Source organism: Herpailurus yagouaroundi, unplaced genomic scaffold, assembly GCF_014898765.1.
Source record: "Herpailurus yagouaroundi ecotype Mexico unplaced genomic scaffold, PumYag 530, whole genome shotgun sequence".
Taxonomy (NCBI): Eukaryota; Metazoa; Chordata; class Mammalia; order Carnivora; family Felidae; genus Herpailurus; species Herpailurus yagouaroundi.
Genome location: NW_024412747.1, coordinates 3388692 through 3408466, shown reverse-complemented (window position 1 = coordinate 3408466; position 19775 = coordinate 3388692).

The window sequence follows — 19775 nt, the reverse complement described above, 5'->3', positions numbered from 1 at the left end:
TTTTTTTTTTTTTTTTCAATGTTTATTTATTTTTGGGACAGAGAGAGACAGAGCATGAACGGGGGAGGGGCAGAGAGAGAGGGAGACACATAATCTGAAACAGGCTCCAGGCTCTGAGCCGTCAGCCCAGAGCCTGACAAGGGGCTCGAACTCACGGACCGCGAGATCGTGACCTGGCTGAAGTCGGACGCTCAACCAACTGTGCCACCCAGGCGCCCCTCAAGCCACTTTCAACACCCAGACCAAAACACACCTAGGATCTGGCATCATTTATTCGATTTTGTGTTTGTGTGTTTTTAATTTTTTAATTTTAATATTTTTTAATTTTAATTTTTTTAATTTTAAGTTTTCTATCTCATTGATTCCTTTTCGCCCTTCAAAATGAGGAAATGAAGGAATTCACCCCAAAAGAAAGAGGATGAAGAAACGACAGCCCAGGATTTAACCAACACAGACACAAGCAAGATGTCTGACCCAGAATTTAGAATCACGATAATAAGAATACTAGCTGGAGTCAAAAATAGACTAGGATCCCTATCTGTGGAGATAAAAGAGTAAAAATTAGTCAGGATGAAATAAAAAATGCTATAACTGAGCTGCAATCACAGATGGATGCCCTGGTGGCAAGGATGGATGAGGCAGAACAGACAATCAGCAACATAGAGGACAAACTTATGAAGAATAATGAAGCAGGAAAAAAGAGGGAGATGAAGGCAAAAGAGTACAATTTAAGAATTAGAGAAATCAGTGACTCATTAAAAAGGAACAGCATCAGAATCATAGGGGTCCCAGAAGAGGAAGAGAGAGAAATAGGGGTAGAAGGGTTATGTGAACAAATCATAGCAGAAAACTTTCTTAACCTGGGGAAAGACACAGACATCAAACTCCAGGAAGCACAGAGGACCCCCATTAGATTCAACAAAAACCCAACCATCAACAAGGCATATCATAGTCAAATTCACAAAATACTCAGGCAAGGAGAGAATCATGAAAGCAGCAAGGGGGAAAAAAAAGTCCCTAACATACAAGGGAAGACAGATCAGGCTTGCAGCAGACCTATCCACAGAAACTTGGCAGGCCAGAAAGGAGTGGCAGGATATATTCAATGTGCTGAATTAGAAAAATATGCAGCCAAGAATTCTTTATCCAGCAAGGCTGTCATTCAAAATATAAGGAAAGATCAAAAGTTCCCCAAACAAAAATTAAAGGAGTTTGTGACCACTAAACAAGCCCTGCAAGAAATTTTAAGGGGGACTCTCTGAGGGGAGAAAAGATGAAAATATATTAAAAAATAATAAATAATAAATAAATAAATAAATAAATAAATACCAAAAGCAACAAAGATTAGAAAGGACCAGAGAACACCACCAGAAACTCCAACTCTACAAGCAATAGAGTAAGAATTGGCATATTGGCAATAAATTCATATCTTTCAATACTAACTCTAAACATTAATGGACTCAATGCTCCAATCAAAAGACATGGGGTAACAGAATGGATAAGAAAACAACACCCATCTATATTCTGTTTACAAGAGACCCACTTTAGACCTAAAGACACCTTCAGATTGAAAATAAGGGGATAGAGAACCATCTATCATGCTAATGGTCAACAAAAGAAAGCCAGACTAGGCATACTTATATCAGACAATCTAGACTTTAAAATAAAAACCGTATCAAGAGAAGCAGAAGGGCATTATATCATAATCAAGGGGTCTATCCACCAAGAAGACCCAACAATTGTAAACATTTATGCACCAAATGTGAGAACACCCAAATATATAAATCAATTAATCACAAACATAAAGAAACTCATTGATAATAATACCATAATAGTAGGAGACTTCAACACCCCACTCACAGCAATGCACAGATCATCTAATCAAAAAAATCGACAAGGAAACAATGGCTTTGAATGACACACTGGACCAGATGGACTTAACAGATATATTCAAAACATTTCATCCGAAAACAGCAGAATATACATTCTTCTCCAGTGGATATGGAATATTCTCCAGAACAGACCACATATTGGGACACAAATCAGCCCTCAGCAAGTACAAAAATATCAAGATCACAGGGGCGCCTGGGTGGCTTGGTCGGTTAAGCGTCCGACTTCTGCTCAGGTCATGATCTCATGGTCCGTGAGTTCGAGCCCCGCGTCGGGCTCTGTGCTGACAGCTCAGAGCCTGGAGCCTGTTCCAGATTCTGTGTCTCCCTCTCTCTCTGCCCCTCCCCTGTTCATGCTCTGTCTCTCTCTGTCTCAAAAATAAATAAACGTTAAAAAAAAATTTTTTTTTTAAATCAAGATCACACCATGCATAATTTTGCTATGAAACTCGAAATCAACCACAAGAAAAACTTTGGAAAGGTAACAATTGGAGACTGAAGAACATACTACTAAAGAATGAATGGGCTAACCAAGAAGTTAAAGAGGAAATTAAAAAGTATATGGAAGCCAATGAAAATGATAACACCACAACCCCAAACCTCTGGAACACAGCAAAGGCAGTCATAAGAGGAAAGTATATAGCAATCCAGGCCTTCCTAAAGAAAGAATAAAGATCTCTGATACACAACCTAAACTTATGCCTTAAAGAGCTGGAAAAAGAACAGCAAATAAAACCCCAAACCAGCAGAAGACAGGAAATAATAAAGATTAGAGCAGAAATTAATGGTACTGAAACCAAAAACAAAAATAACAGTAGAACACATCAATGAAACCAGAAGCTGGTTCTTCGAAAGAATTAACAAAATTGATAAACTACTACCAAGTTTGATCAAAAAGAAAAAGGAAAGGACCCAAATAAATAAAATCAAGAATGAAAGAGGAGAGGGGCGCCTGGGTGGCGCAGTCGGTTAAGCGTCCGACTTCAGCCAGGTCACGATCTCGCAGTCCGTGAGTTCGAGCCCCGCGTCGGGCTCTGGGCTGATGGCTCAGAGCCTGGAGCCTGTTTCCGATTCTGTGTCTCCCTCTCTCTCTGCCCCTCCCCCGTTCATGCTCTGTCTCTCTCTGTCCCAAAAATAAATAAACGTTGAAAAAAAAAATTTAAGAATGAAAGAGGAGAGATCACAACCAACACAAAACAAATAAAAACAATAATAAGAGAATATTATGAGCAAATATATGCCAATAAAATGGGCAATCTGGAAGAAATGCACAAATTCCTAGAAACATATACATTACCAAAACTGAAACAAGAAGAAATAGAAAATTTGAACAGACCCATAACCAGTAAGGAAATCTAATTAGTAATCAAAAATCTGCCAAAAAACAGGAGTCCAGGGCCAGATGGCTTTCCAGGAGAATTCTACCAAACATTTAAGGAAGAGTAATACCTATTCTCTTGAAGGTGTCCCAATAAATAGAAATGGAAGGAAAACTTCCAAACTCTTTCTATGAAGCCAGCATTACCTCGATTCCAAAATCAGACAGAGACCCCACTAAAAAGGAGAACTATAGACCAATTTCCCTGATGAACGTGGATGCAAAAATCTTCAACAAGATATTAGCCAACTGGATACAATGATACATTAAACAAATTATTCACCACGACCAAGTGGGATTTATACCTGGGATGCAAAGCTGGGTTAATATCCACAAAACAATTAACATGATTCATCACATCAATAAAAGAAAGGACAAGAACCATAGGATCCTCTCAATAGATCCAGAGAAAGCATTTGACAAAATACAGCATCCTTTCTTGATAAAAACCCTCAAGAAAGTAGGGGTAGAAGGAGCATACCTTGAGATCATAAACGCCAATATATGAATGACCCAATGCTAATATCATTCCCAATCAGGAAAAACTGAGAGCTTTCTCCCTAAGGTCAGGAACAAGACAGGGATGTCCACTCTCTCCACTGTTATTCAACATAGTATTGGAAGTCTTAGCCTCTGCAATCAGACAACACAAAGAAATAAAAGGCATCCAAATTGGCCAGGAGGAGATCAAACTTTCCCTCTTCACAGATGACATGATACTCTATGTGGAAAACCCAAAAGATTCCACCAAAAAACTGCTAGAGTTGATTCCTGAATTCAGCACAGTTGCAGGATATAAAATCAACACACAGAAATCAGTTGCATTCCTCACCAACAATGAAGCAACAGAAAGAGAAGTCAAGGAATCGATCCCATTTACAATTGCACCAAAAACCATAAAATACCTAGGAATAAATCTAATCAAAGAGGTGAAAAATCTATACACTGAAAACTATAGAAAACTTATGAAAGAAATTGAAGAAGACACAAAAGAATGGAAAAAGATTCCATGCTCCTGGATAGGAAGAACAAATATTGTTAAAATGTTGATACTATCCAAAGCAATCTACATATTCAATACAATCCCTACCAAAATAACACCAGCATTCTTCACAGAGCTAGAACAAATAATCCTAAAATTCGTATGGAACCAGAAAAGACCCTGAAGAGCCAAAGCAATCTTGAAAAAGAAATCCAAAGCAGGAGGCATCACAATCCCAGACTTGAAGCTATACTATAAAGCTGTCATCATCAAGACAGTATGGTACTGGCACAAGAACAGACACTCACATCAATGGAACAGAATAGAGAACCCAGAAATGGTCACACAAATGTATGGCCAACTAATCTTTGACAAAGCAGGAAAGAATATCCAGTGGAATAAAGACAGTCTCTTTAGCAAGTGGTGCTGGGAAAACTGGACATCGACATGCAGAAGAATGAACCTAGACCACTTTCTTACACCATACACAAAAATAAACTCAAAGTGGATGAAAGACCTCAATGTAAGACAGGAAGCCATCAAAATCCTCGAGGAGAAAGCAGGCAAAAACCTCTTTGACCTTGGCCGCAGCAACTTCTTACTCAACACGTCTCCATAGGCAAGGGAAACAAAAGCAAAAATAAACTATTGGGACCTCATCAAGATAAAAAGCTTCTGCAGAGCAAAGGAAACAATCAGCAAAACTAAAAGGCAACCGACAGAATGGGAGAAGATATTTGCAAACGACACATCAGATAAAGCGTTAGTATTCAAAATCTATAAAGAATTTACCAAACTCAACACCCAAAAAACAAATAATCCGGTGAAGAAATGAGTAAAAGACATGAATAGACACTTCTCCAAAGAAGACATCCAGATGGCCAACCGACACGTGAAAAAATGCTCCACATAGCTCATCATCAGGGAAATAGAAATCAAAACCACAATGAGATACCACCTCACACCTGTCAGAATGGCTCACATTAACAACTCAGGCAACAAGAGATGTTGGCGAGGATGCGGAGAGAGAAGATCTTTTTTGCATTGTTGGTGGGAATGCAAGCTGGTGCAGCCACTCTGGAAAACAGTATGGAGGTTCCTCAAAAAACTAAAAATAGAACTACCCTACGACCCAGCAATTGCACTGCTAGGCATTTAGTCAAGGGATACAGGTGTGCTGTTTCGAAGGGACACATGCACCCCTTTGTTTATAGCAGCACTATCAACAATAGCCAAAGTATGGAAGGAGCCCAAACGTCCATCGATGGATGAATGGATAAAGAAGATGTGGTGTATATATATATATATAATAGAGTACTACTCGGCAATCAAAAAGAACGAAGTCTTGCCATTTGCAACTACGTGGACGGAACTGGAGAGTATGGTGCTAAGTGAAATTAGTCAGAGAAAGACAAAAATCATATGACTTCACTCATATGACGACTTTAAGAGACAAAACAGATGACTATAAGGGAAGGGAAGCAAAAATAATATAAAAACAGGGAGGGGGACAAAACAGAAGAGACTCATAAATATGGAGAACAAACTGAGGGTTACTGGAGGGGTTGTGGGAGGGGGGATGGGCTAAATGGGTAAAGGGCACTAAGGAATCTACTCCTGACATCATTGTTGCACCACATGCTAACCAATTTGGATGTAAATTTTTAAAAAATTAAATAAAAAATATATAAATATAATAAATACATAAACAAACAAGCAAACAAACAAATAAATAGTTTGTGTCTTGGGGCACCTGGGTGGCTCAGTTGGTTAAAGATCTAACTCTGGCTCAGGTCATGATCTCACGGTACATGGGTTCGAGTGCCATGTCAGGCTGTGTCCTGACAGTGTGGAGCCTGCTTGAGATTCTCTCTCTCTCCCTCTCTCTCTCTGCCCCTCCCCTGCTCATGCTGTCTCTGTCTCTCTCAAAATAAATAAATAAACCTAAATAAACTTTTAATTACTTCGTGTCTTTTTGCACCTGAACTCAAGTTACAGACATTTCCCAATAAACTACAATTATGTGGAGCAGGATGAGGGCCCCCACAGAGGACATTTGTTCTTCAAGCCTGCTGTTGTCATGCTTTAGGCTCCCTCCGTCTTCGCTCTGTGGTTGGTATGGATTCTAGCAAAGGCTGAGTTAGGACTAATGGTGGCGCCTTCTGCCCTGTACTACTCGGGGATAACGATCTCATCCTTCTTGCATCCTTCCTTCATCCACTCTCTGGTCCAGGTGAAAGGAAATGAAGCCCTTCCTCCAGTGAATTCTGCTAAGGTGAAAACACTGCTGGGGTCTAGTCTTTTATACGTGGAGGAAGTCATACTAACCGATAGGTGAGAAATCAGAACACTTGGGTACTGGATATGGCTGCCCTAAACGAGCACCTCAGATCATACGGTTACAGAAATCAAGAATTACGGACCAACCACGATCACACAAACGGAGGGTAAGACCATATTTCTTAAGTTATAGCACAGCAGAGAACTCCTCAGGGTGCAGTTGGCTCCAAATGTCCTCTTTCGTGGAGGGGCGGGGGCGGGGGTGGGGCGCAGGATCAAACCATTTTATTGCAGGGCTTCAGGGAAAGGTCAAAGGGCTAGGAGGAAATGAAATCCAAAATCCTCAGCCAGGCCAGGATCTCCCCAGCTTCACATTGCCGACAGAAAAGTCAAAAGGCCAACATTCTATACTGTCCTTTTGGCACTTGGCCTTCTGGTAACTATTCACTTAAGGATCACCAGGGTGGGGGGGCGCCTGGATGGCTCAGTTGGTTGAGCGTCAGACTTCAGCTTAGGTTACCATCTCGTGGTTTATGAGTTTGAGTCCGGCATCAGGCTCGCGGCTGTCAGCTCAGAGTCAGCTTTGGATCCTCTGTCCCCTCTCTCTGTCTGCCCCTCCCCTGCTTGTGTGAGCGTGTGCACGTGCTCTCTCTCCCTCTCTCTCTTTCTCAAAGATGAATAAACATTAAAAAAAAATCACCAGAGTGGTGCCAACGATGATATCGGCTTCTCATAGCAAAGGACTTCCAAGCTTCCCAACCCTGTTCACAATCTTCCTAGCTATCCTTACCTAAAATTAACCTTTCTTTCTTTCTTTCTTTCTTTCTTTCTTTCTTTCTTTCTCCCTTTCTCTCTCTCTCTTTCTTTCTTTCTGAAGTTTATTTACTTATTTTGAGAGGGACAGAGACAGCGTAAGTGGGGGAGGGACAGAGAGAGAGAGAGAGAGAGAGAGAGAATCCAAGCAGGATCCGCGCTATCAGCACAGAGCCCAACGGGGGGCTCCATCTCATGAACCATGAGATCGTGACTTGAGCCAAAACCAAGATTCTGCTGCTTGCTTAACCGACTGAGCCACCCAGGTGCCCCTAAAATTAATATTTTCAAGCTCAAATAACAAGACAGGCATTCTACTTTTTAGATGGGAGAAAGGAGCATAGCTCAGATCGCAGGCCACAGAAAGCCGTGGAGCACAGTGGTGGGCGCCATGGTCTGTGGGCTGTGGGGAGACCACCCACCTGTGGCTGGCCGGCAGGATTCAGCCACCCCAGTAGCCCCAGGCGCCAGTGTCTTCTTCACAGCAGTGGGGCCCCCATGCCAGGTACCTGCACTGGAGTCAAGAAATTATCCCTAGACTGAGTGCTAGGGGCCATTCTAGGAGCCACATCCTGACTGTCCCGTCTCTCGGGGGCTGTCATCTGTGTCACTTTGGCACAACGTATGGAAACTATTGCCTCATGTATTTTGTCTAGTTTTGTAAAATTTCCTCTCTGTTGGAAGGGAAGAAGAGAGGGAATTTCCAAAAAGGAAAATACTATGTGTTTACAATCTTGGGGAGTCTGATCCTGCCCTTGGCATAAGCCCGCTAGAATACAATTTTATTATTAAAAAAAATTAATGCATTTGAAGGACAGTAATATAAAAGAGAAATATTATAGGGGCGCCTGGGTGGCGCAGTCGGTTAAGCGTCCGACTTCAGCCAGGTCACGATCTCGCGGTCCGTGAGTTCGAGCCCCGCGTCAGGCTCTGGGCTGATGGCGCAGAGCCCGGAGCCTGCTTCCGATTCTGTGTCTCCCTCTCTCTCTGCCCCTCCCCAGTTCATGCTCTGTGTCTCTCTGTCCCAAAAATAAATAAACGTTGAAAAAAAAATTAAAAAAAAAAAGAGAAATATTATATTTGAATCTTGTTAGTTCAAGCTTTTCCATAAGACTAAGCTTGAGCTGTGGAGAACGATATGTGCCCTTGGCTGTCTACCTGAAAGGTACCAAGAACCCCTCCCCAAGAAGCATGAATAGACCGAAGAATTCTGAGCTCAACTTAAAACATATTTCAATTTTATGTGGGTTCAGAGATTCATGTTACTGGTAGGATTCAAACTAATAATTGTATTTCATCAGCATTCAAGATTTTTATTGGAAGGGTTGCTAACACAAAAGCTTCAAGAGAAATCTAGAAAGATAGAGGATCTGTCTGTTGCTACTTTAAGCATCAATTAAGAACTGGATGGGGCACCTGGGTGGCTCAGTCGGTTGAGCAGCCAACTTCGGCTCAGGTCATGATCTCGCAGTCCGTGAGTTTGAGCCCCGCGTCGGGTTCTGGGCTGACAACTCAGAGCCTGAAGCCTGTTTCGGATTCTGTGTCTCCCTCTCTCTGACCCTCCCCCGTTCATGCTCTGTCTCTCTCTGTCTCAAAAATAAATAAACGTTAAAAAAAAAATTAAAAAAAGAAAAGAACTGGAGAAGAATATTACATGAAGACAGCTTTTTTATCTACAAGATGACTTAAAAGAAATCAATTCTTTCTATATTTGACAATGCAAAGTATTTTTTCTGCACAGCAGTTTCTATAAAAGAGCCCAAAGTAATGTTTAATATTGTATGTTTTTTTATTCGGCATCCCCATAATATATGCCTGTTCACTTCTAAGCTATGAAGACACAATAAAAATACAAAATTTTTTTGACGTATCAGATCATCCTATCATCGCCTTGACATAAAGTTGGAAAGTGCCCCATGAAGGCTTCATGTCTCACTTTGAGCCAGGCAGCAGCATGAAAAGGGTCTGCCTTCAGGCACGACTTCCTCCCAGGCCACCCTCTGTGGTGCAGAGAGCACAAGGTTATCAGGGACTCTCAAGTCAGATTTGTTAATAACCAACCATCACAAGCTTTTGAGGAAAAACTGACACCATGAAAGAGATGTGACAATCTCTATAAATGGAGAATCTGTTTTTAAAGGCAGAACAGGGCTCTACAATACCTGTAGTTAACATTTTTAGTGGGCTAAGAGACAATGGCACGTGCAGAAAAGAGACTAGGTATTCAGACGAGATCTTGAGAGGGGAAGGGAGTTTTCACAGTTCAAGAATTTATCACATTGGGCTGAGTAGCAGAAAAGACACAACACAAGGGTAAGTCAATGAACAGGAATATCGAGCCCAAAGTTTGTTTGAGAGCACAATACGGAGAGAGGGAAGCCAAGAGAGAAAGCTGAGATATAAAAAACCATCCTTCAAGTTCCAACATCATTCTTTAGTTGTTTTATTGACGTTGCTGTCATCTCCTTCCGGGCCCAAAATAAGTCACCTCGACCAGCAGTTTCTCTTTCCAAGATTGTGGCGCTGCACAGCCCCCCACAGGGGTCAAAGGCACCCCTGTGCCTGATGGACTGCGTCCACTTGTACGTCAACACAGAGGAGGAACCAGCCTGGCTACAGAGTCTGCACCCTGCCCTCTTGTGTCCTACGGTCTGTGGGTCCCTCCTTCTGGACCCCACTCTGCTCCTCTTCCTTCCCAAATGCTAGTCTCAAATTAAGGATCACTCCTGGAAGAGGAGCACAAGGAAATGAGGCCCAGGAGGGCTTCCCTGCATGGAGTCTCCATCTGCTGAATGCACAGCTCTAGCATTTTGCCCAGACTTTCAAAAACTAGAGAGGCAGATTTTTTTTTTCTTTCTCTCTTTCTCTCCCTCTAGCCTCATAGCAACTGGGAGTTCTTGGAACTTTCTCCAGCGACTTCTGGGTGCAGCTTTGACACCATTTTCACTGAAAGCCCAGTGGATGGCTTTTTTGTGATTGCCACCATTCAAACACATGGATAAGCAATTCATTAAAAACAACAACAACAAGAAGCCAATGTACACGAACCCTTTGGCAGAAGCACAGGGTGCAGGAAAGACTGGAGTCCCTACCTTGTGAAATAGCAAAGAGGCTGGGGTCAGCGACCTCGGACCCTGGACCTTTGGCAGTTCCTATGGTTGGAGATACAAAAGTACCAAATTCTGAAGGACAACATACTAACTCCAAAAGGGCCAAAATGCATCAGGATTAAAAAAGTGGAGATCAGTTTGTGCTGAAGATGGGAGAAACAGCCATGCTGAGAATTAGGCCAGGAGGCCAGGCGCAGATAAGGGCAGGTGCACAGGTCACAGGAATCACTGTTTCTCCAAGGTCACACGATAACTGTAAAATGCTGCTAGGACTCCGATCTTGAGGAATTACTGGTCTCTTACCAGTGATGCCCCCTGATCTGCTTTGCTAGTCCCATGTGTTACTGGGGATACCCAATGCTAGGCTACCCTGTCCTCATGGACAACGCCTGTCATGGACTGAATGTTGTGTCTTCCCCAAGTTCGTTATGTCGAATCCTAACGCTCATTGGGAGGTGTGGCCTTTCAGACCAGGTCATGGGATTGGAGCCCCCGTGAATGAGATGAATGCCTGTCTAAGAAAAGACGTGAGAGCTCATTCTCCAGCCACCTGCCATGCGAGGACACCACAGGAAGACAGCTGTCTGCAAACAACAAAGAAGGCTCTCACCAGACATCAGATCTGCCAGGACCTTGATCTTGAACTTCCTAGCCTCTAGCCCAACTTTGAAAAAGATGCTTTTCTCCTCACTTGTGACGAGCGGCACTCTATGGTTCCTGTGGAATGTTCTCCCTCACCTTATTGAGTCAAGAATCTGATTTTAACAGACCACAGGCTTGTCCTAGGTGGTCTTTGGAAGATAAGGTGTTATCTTAGAGAAAACTCCTGAAGTTTTCTCTAGCTGCTTCATGAAGGGGCAAACTGTGTCCCCACAGCCTGTTTTGTCACCTTCTAATCATGGATGCACAGCTGAGACAAAACCTCCCAGGAGCTGGTTTCTCATAGCCTTTATGCTTTGGCGTAGGAGTTCCTAATATGACGGTTCTGCTTTTATCAGTTTTTGACAAAACAGCCAATTGGTGGTGGGTACAAAGTGCACTGATAAGTAATGTTAATATTAGGAAACAGTTTTTTGAGTGCTGTGTGTGTGTGCATGTGTGTGTGCACGCACGTTGTAAGCTTTGTGGTAAATGTCTGACAAGGATTAAAACATTGAAAAGTCAGAATAACCCATTAGCCAATATTGTTATTATCCCCATTTCCTAAATTACGAAACAGGGTCTGAGAAGAAGTAGCAAAAAGAACCAAGATTTGAGGCAGCTCGATTTCACAGCCATTCTTAACCAAGAAGCACATACACCTGGGTCTAGGTTCCTTGCCATAACCTTGGATAAGCTGCTCATCTCTAAGGTTCAGGCTCTTCATCTGCACATGAGAGATGTTTCAGGACCTGTAAGCCCCAGACCATTCCTCTGAACTCCCTATCTAGAAATTCAACTGCCTACTTTACTTTTTATCAGGAATTGTGAAGAGTCTGAAATTTTTACTGTGGCTAGCCGGCCACAATGTCATGGATGCTAGCAGAAAACAAGGTATTTAGGTCAGAAACGAAGGACTTTATTACTAACGGCACAACAAATAGCATGAACTTCATGTTCACGTTGGTTCCCCCATTCCCCAGGTACCATGAAGGTAACATGGGGCAGCCCTGGCCGATGCTGTGCACACGGCTGGCTTGCATTTCAGAGGATCCCTGAGACTAGGGACCCCAAGTGTTTTATAATGGACAGTAAGTCTGGTTGAACTTTTCCTAGAGGGAGACGTTATCATCATTATTATACGGGACAAGAAGCAAACCTGTCATCTGTTCTAGAAAGAGATACTCTTTCAATATTTTAAGGATATTCACTATATAAACATCCTTGAAAAGACAGTCTGGAACAAAGACTTTCAATGCCTCTACACACAAGATGTGCAGAAATAGAAAGATCTGTGGAGAGAACCATCTCCCGTAGTATCTACTCCTTATTTCTATATTCTCCTGGCTTCTTGTGAATTTTCCTTCAAGTAAGAAACTCTGGCCAATAGAGGCTAGGAGCAAATCCATTCCTTTGGTCTCATATAGCATTTAAAGTTACTATCAATAGGACCTAAGCAGCAGGATGAAGCCATCTTGTGGTATTAAACTCAGCCATGCCCTCTAGGGTCCTAGACCCAACCAGTTGAACAAATCTTATACACCATTATTGTCATTAAGGTTCTGTACTGACCTTTCCATGGGGTGCAAGGCATTAACCCAGGTGTAGCAGGATGTATTTGTGATTGCACAGCCTTTGCCTTGGTCCTCAAGGAAGAAGTCTAGGGTATTTCTGACATCCATAATGACCCCAGGCAGTGGGTTTAGGCTGGCCTGACTGCTTCCCATGGCCACACTGGTGATCAGTCCATTAGAGTCAAGAACAAGTTTTGTACCACCTTTCCTGACTAGATGACTCCCATTTAGGGAAAACTGTCTGCAATACGTGCATACGTAATAAGTCAGTTGTTCTTCTGAAATACTCTCCTGAGTAACCGAAGAGTAGCCTTATTGTAGGTAGATCTCTGCAATCATCTTAGGGCTACATGACATCTTGGTGGTGTATCCTTAAACACTTGAAGGTCTCTTAGGCCCACCCCAAAAATACAAGTCCATATGTTTTCAGGAAGGAGGCAAATTAGTGCCCGAATTACATACAAGAAGCGCAGTGCCAGAGGTCCACGTGGGGTCCCTAGAAAGAAAGTGCTTGTTGGAAACCCCCAAGTGAAGCCCACATCTGTGGAAGGGCAAAGGTTAAGTGCCTCCAGGGTGACTTCCTGGCAGGCTGGTAAATCCTAGGGTTCCCAGCTCAGTTTCAGTCATTAAAGCTATCCCTTGTTTTACTGAAGGCCCAGCTTGTCTGGTGTGTCCATACCACCAACCAGAAGCATTTGTCTATCCCATGTAACGACTAAGTGACATTTATAAGAATAGGGGTGGGGAAGATGTCCATAGGTGCTGACAGATGTTCTGCATGGAAGGTGCGGGAGCTGGGGACATCACCTGCTGTTTCCTCCTCTGTCCAGTTAAAATAAACGGCAATCAAATCATGATCAGAGCTATCTGGCAGGGAATAGCAGACCTAGCAGTCAGTTAAATTTAAGGGGCTTGCCAAAGTTTAGGACAGCCACACTAGGACATTTTTCTTTGTGAGGAAAGTTCAGGGGCAGTTATGAAGACAAGGATTATTAATATCTCTCCCCCCCCCCCCATTCCTCGTAGGGTCAAGAATACTCACTCCACTCACCTACCCCCCCTGGCCCTGTATGTGTTTGTTGCTTTCTTTCCACCAACCACAAAATCAGTGAGTAGCTATAACTTCACCTTTTCCCATCATCCTACTCCCACCCAGACCTTTTGTCTCCAATGGCCATGTGCAACGGGGACAAAGGCGTCTTTAAAAACTTACAGAAACCTATTATGCTCCATCACCTTGGCCCACATGGGCCACTATAAAGGGACTCTGTGAACAGTGTACTCAGATGAGTGGTCATTATCTTCAGAAAGGCAGGAGCTATAGTCGATCCAGGAACCAAGAAAGCAAGAATGAATGGACCATCAGAATAATGGAACACCAACCCCTTCTCGTCTTTGGTTTGAATCCTCAAGACCCAATTTCTCATCAGAATTTTAATGTTGGCCTCATCTGACTCACTTGCCCACCCCTGGGCCAGCTGGCAGTTCTACCAAGCATTGGAATTGAGGAGGATAGTACCTTGGAGGAAAAGGAAAAGGATATTTGTCAGGTAAACCCAACAAATGGCCATTATAGGAAGTTATGCTTTTTGTCATGGTTCTCCATTAGCATCTTCTTGACTGTTAAGACAAAAACAAATTATTCAGGACACATACTAAAGGCAGTAGTGAAGATTTTATTCAAGGGATGCTACTACCATGGGATTTTGTAATATGGGAAAGATCTGGCTCAACTCTGAATAGAGCAAGGACAAGTGGAGATTTATAGCCAAAGAGCATGGTGAGAGTCATTGGATGGAAAGTTAAGAGGGAACATCAGGAGTAAGAGTCAGGGGATTCTGGCTCAACCAATGGGACATGATTATTGCTGAAGGCAGGCCATGGTCATAAAATATTGAAGGTGGGGGATAAGGAATTTGATCAGATATCAAGGGCAGAGTAGGAGATTTCTGATAAATTGACGCGGCAGGATTCTTGTTAAAACTGGACTAAACAGGCAGAGTCCAAGGTCAGGGTCTGGGCAGAAAGTGGACTCAGAGGAACCTGACTCAAGTTTGGTCAAGGAGAAAGTCTTTGTCATGCACGACTCATCATATTTTCTGTAGTCGCACATTTCACTAATTCTTTTATCAAACATTCAGTGAACAAGAAACATTAAAAAAATAACTATAATAGTAACAACAACAGATGTAAGCACTGTAGCAGAGACAAGAGCAATGTGGGAATCCGCCTCATCAGGTTTAGAATGCATGATGCCATGACTGAGTTACTGCCACCACTTGGCTGAATTGTTGAAATTAAGATGTAGCATAACTCACAACATGCTCTGAGTGGAAGAACATGTGGACTTGCTAGACCTTGCACTCTCCAAATACTGTGGCCAGCAGCCACATGTGGCTATTGACCACTTGAAAGGTGGCCAGTTCAAACTGAGAAATGCTGTAAATGTAAAATACACACTGGCTTTCAAAGACTTGTTATGACCAAACGTCAGATAGTATCGCAACCCTGAGATTGCAGACATTGCAAATAATCTACAACCAAGTGGACCCGAGATGGGAGAGATCAACCTGAAAGTCCATGGTGTCAGAACACGGGGGAAGAAATACGTATAATTCTGGAGTGAGTACTGAGGCCAGTCAGGACGACTCTTTTTGTGGTTCTGGTCATGGACAAAGAGAATTCACTGGGGATGACATCTGTGTGCCTCACATTTTCAAAGGAAAATTATCAAAATGCATACAGACCACAGCCATAGGTTAATTATGAGTGAAATGTATTCAGACCTACCCCAGTCCAGTAAAATGTGTCCTGTCATGGCTTAGCCTCTCAATTTTGCTCTTTGGCTTCTCTTGTTCTTGAAATCCCAACACAAATCCCAGCCCTTGCCTGACGACCATGAACTGCCTCACTATCAAAGGCCATACTGATTCATTGAAAACAACTTAATCTTGACTGATGTTTCAGGTGCTGTTCTAGGGGCAGGTGACACAGCAGTGAACAAACAGGTAACAATCTTGCTCTCATGGAGCCTCCGTGGTATTCAGGGGAAAATCCTTTCTTTATCAACATGAATAGACTTCCGATGGGTGTTATTTAGAATTTCAGCTTTTTTTCTTGGAGATATCTCAGGTGATCATCTTGGAGGTGGTTCTTCTGAAAATTCCCTTGGAGGACTGATTCGACCTTCTGAGTCGAAGACAGGAGTTAACAGGTTAAGGTGACACTGTCACTCTTGCATTAAGAAAAAGGATCACAATGCTTGAAACACAGATATGCTGTTCAGCTGTCAAAAAGTCCACAAGGCTGCCAAATGCATGTGGCCAACTAATGAACCTATCTTTTGAGGGGTTATCATCCTGAAGAGCAATCCCTCTAGTTAATGATTCTCCTTGAATCATTAACAATTAATGATTAATAACTGTTAATCATTAACAATTAATTAACAAGGCTTGACAATGGCCTTGATTCATGATGTCTAAGTAATTGCACAAATTCAGAAAAATGCACTGGTCTCTTACATTTCCATGATACAATCAAGGATATTGTTGTTCTATTAAAACTTTGTGTATAGAGCGGTAATGTATAGAATTGTTAACTCATGATGTGGTACAGGTGAAACTAAAGTAACGTTGTGCATCAGCTATACTTCCATAAAAAAAGAAATTTTTTGTGTGTGTGGAGTCACCTGGTTAACAATTCTATATCAGTGTCCAGGTAACAAGGTAAACGTGTAACAATTTATTTATGCTTCTGGGAGTAAGCTGAATTGTGATCAATGAGTCAGCTGGGTTCTGGTAACTACCTATTTATATGGAATAATAGAGATATTAGAGGGTAAAAGCCTTCTGAGGAGGTTGATGATTTATATATTGAATAACATCTTGACAGGTATAAATTGCAATTTGTGCTTGGTGATAAGATTTTCTCTTTCCCTTGGCAAGTCAACAGGATTAAAAAGTAACTAGAGTGAGCCCATTGTTTTTCTTAAATGTTTACAGAGCTATGAAACTCTCAAGCTTTCTTTACTAGACAGGATTAGATATATTTGGGATAACGTGTAGAATGATTTATATTGCTAAAAGAGGTTACAAAATGAGAAATGTCAGTTTGAAGAAAGCACGTTTTTATAACCAACAGATCAACTAGGCTAGAGATTAAGAAGAGCTGTGCTCAGGGTAAAAAAAAGTGATAACTTCATTGGTCAAACTTGATCCATATTTCTCCCCCTTTGTTCCACAGACCATCTTCATTAGCACACGGCACTTCCCATAATTGCATTCAGAAAATCAGTTAACAGAACTGGGCTACTAGGATTGCTTTTAAACCCCAAGCCCATCTACACACCATGCCCGTCATCTTCTGGTAACTGACCACATTCTTGAATCTGCGTGTCACACAAGAGTGGGAAATATTGCTCAGGACCTGCTCTTCCTCCATGATCTCTGGCTCCCTTTCCCCAGTGTTTTTTTTTTTTTTTTCCTGATGTTTATTTATTTATTTTGAAAGAGAGCACATGAGCAGAGGAGAGGGAATCTCTCTCAACGTGTGGCTCAATCCCACGACTGTGAGATCATGACCTGAGCCGAAATCAAGAGTCAGATGCTCGGGGCACCTGGGTGGGTCAGTCAGTTAAGTTTCCGACTCTTGGTTTTGGCTCGGGTCATGATCTCATGGTTCATGAGTTCGAGCCCCACATCAGGTTTAGTGCTGATGGTGCAGAGTCTGCTTGGGATTCTCTCTCTCTGCCCCCCCCCCAATAAATAAATTTTAAAAAAGAAAAAGAGTTGGATGCTCAATTGACTGAGCCACCCAGGTGCCCCTCCCTTTCCCCACTCTTATCTCACACTTAACAACTTGCCCACGCCAGATAGTTTCACCAATTTTCGGTAACCAGAAACCATCCCCAGATTATAAAATCGCCAGCTAATGGAAAGAAGAAATGTCCTGCCTTTTCTTCCACCATTCAAGGCAGAGCCAACTTGATGAGCTCACTGAGGACACTGAAGTCCTTTTACAGGACACTTCCAACCCTGGAGGTGCCTGATGGGGTTGCACAGTGGCTGGAGAAGACACAATGGGAATAGGACACAGCGAGTGGTGGGTTTCAGCTTCACGGGAACGGATCCCACACCTATTTGTATTCCTATCTCTCCACTGTAAACCCAGGTCATAGCACAGTGCCTGGAGCAGAGTAGCATAAGCTCTCCAACACTGATAACTGTTGCTATTTATACCACTAAAATTCCCTCCACAAAGGGCTAAATGGCACAGCTGCCACCAGTTCTCCACACTGTGCTGCAGCCAGGCCCACTGGACTTCATGCAATGAAGAATGATATTAGTAGATTAAAGACGGCGAGACCACCATCTTAACGGGACCAAAACCACAGGTGCCATATTGTATTGCCAGACTTGTGGTCTTACCAATGACTGGGTGTTCACTTCTCTTATTAAGAGGCTAGCTCCCCAGATCTCCCTCTTCAACTCTTTGAACCTATGTCTGGACTCCGACACTAGCACCCCATTTACAATCACATTGAATCTCTTAACATCACAGAAGAAATCTCATCAGATGCAAAAAAAATGTTACTTATCCTCCTTGTTTAAAATTTAATGCATTCGGGGCGCCTGGGTGGCGCAGTCGGTTAAGCGTCCGACTTCAGCCAGGTCACGATCTCGCGGCCTGTGAGTTCGAGCCCCGCGTCGGGCTCTGGGCGGATGGCTCAGAGCCTGGAGCCTGTTTCTGATTCTGTGTCTCCCTCTCTCTCTGCCCCTCCCCCGTTCATGCTCTGTCTCTCTCTGTCCCCAAAAAATAAATAAACGTTAAAAAAAAATAAAAAAAAATTAATGCATTCTCTCCCTCCCCCCCTCTCTCTGCCCCCACTCTCTCTCTCATACACACACGCTCACAAAGTCAAAAACAATAACAAGGTATTTCCCAATATAACTAAGTCACTGTGAGCTTAAGCACAACAAAGTCACTATGCCTGTTACTGCTCCATAGCTCACTGCCCCCTACTCTGCCCCCAAGCACGATCTGTGACTGAAACAGAACCCCCGGTGGCAACTTCCACCCTCCCTCGGCAAAGGCTGTCATCAGCACATTCTTGTCCCTGCCTCCACTCCTACTGGGTGGATTTGCCCTAGTGCTCTGCCCTCTCTTAGAGCCTTTCCATTTTCCCCAAGGGGAAGAGGACCATGACATCTCACCAGTGGTTGTGCCTCATATATTGTGATGGTCAGCCCCAGTAAGAGATTGGGAACCAAAGGACCTGCATCTGGTTATGGAAAAAAAACTAACTCTGGGGTTTGGGACACATGACACCATCAGGTAGAATTTAGATGGTTAAGGAATTACCTGAGGTTTCACATCTGGGTCGCAGCGACCCAAGAGGACACCAAGAACAGTGCTATCTCCCAAAACAGTGCTCTTTAAGTCACTTACAGCACCATACCTCTCAGGCTTTGGGAGTGGCACTTTTCCCAACCCCAGAGTCCTGATTCAAATGCGGCACTTTAGGCTCTGAGAGATGCTCACTTCTGAATCACCACTGGCTGGAAGTAATGGCTGGCAGAGGATTCCCAAAGACCTTCCCTTCGGGGTTACCCTTGCATCAAACTCCAAAGGGTGGAAGATGTGGGACTTTCCCATTAGCCTCTAGCACTAACACCCGAATGGACTTCGGAAGTGCTTTTTTACACCCACTTACCTTACAACATCCCACTGTGATTACTCTAGAATTCATTCCATGGGTTGTTGTTCTTTTTTTCCTGCACTGATTATTATAGACTGAATTGTGTCCCCCAGGTCATATGTAGCATTCCTAATCCCCTAGATGACTGCTTTTGGAGATAGGGCCTATATGGATGTGATAATGGTTAAATGAGGACCTAAGGATCCTGATCTGCTAGCACTGGTGTCCTCACAAGAAGGGGGAGAGACACCGTGGCTCTCTCTGCCCACCTTGCCTGTGAGTGCCCGCAGAGAAGAGGCCACCTGAGGACGTGGTGAAAAGATAGCTATCTATCAGCCAAGCAGAGAAGGCTCACCAGAACCCAGCCTTGCTGACACGTTGATCTTGGACTTCTAACCTCCAGAACTGAGGGG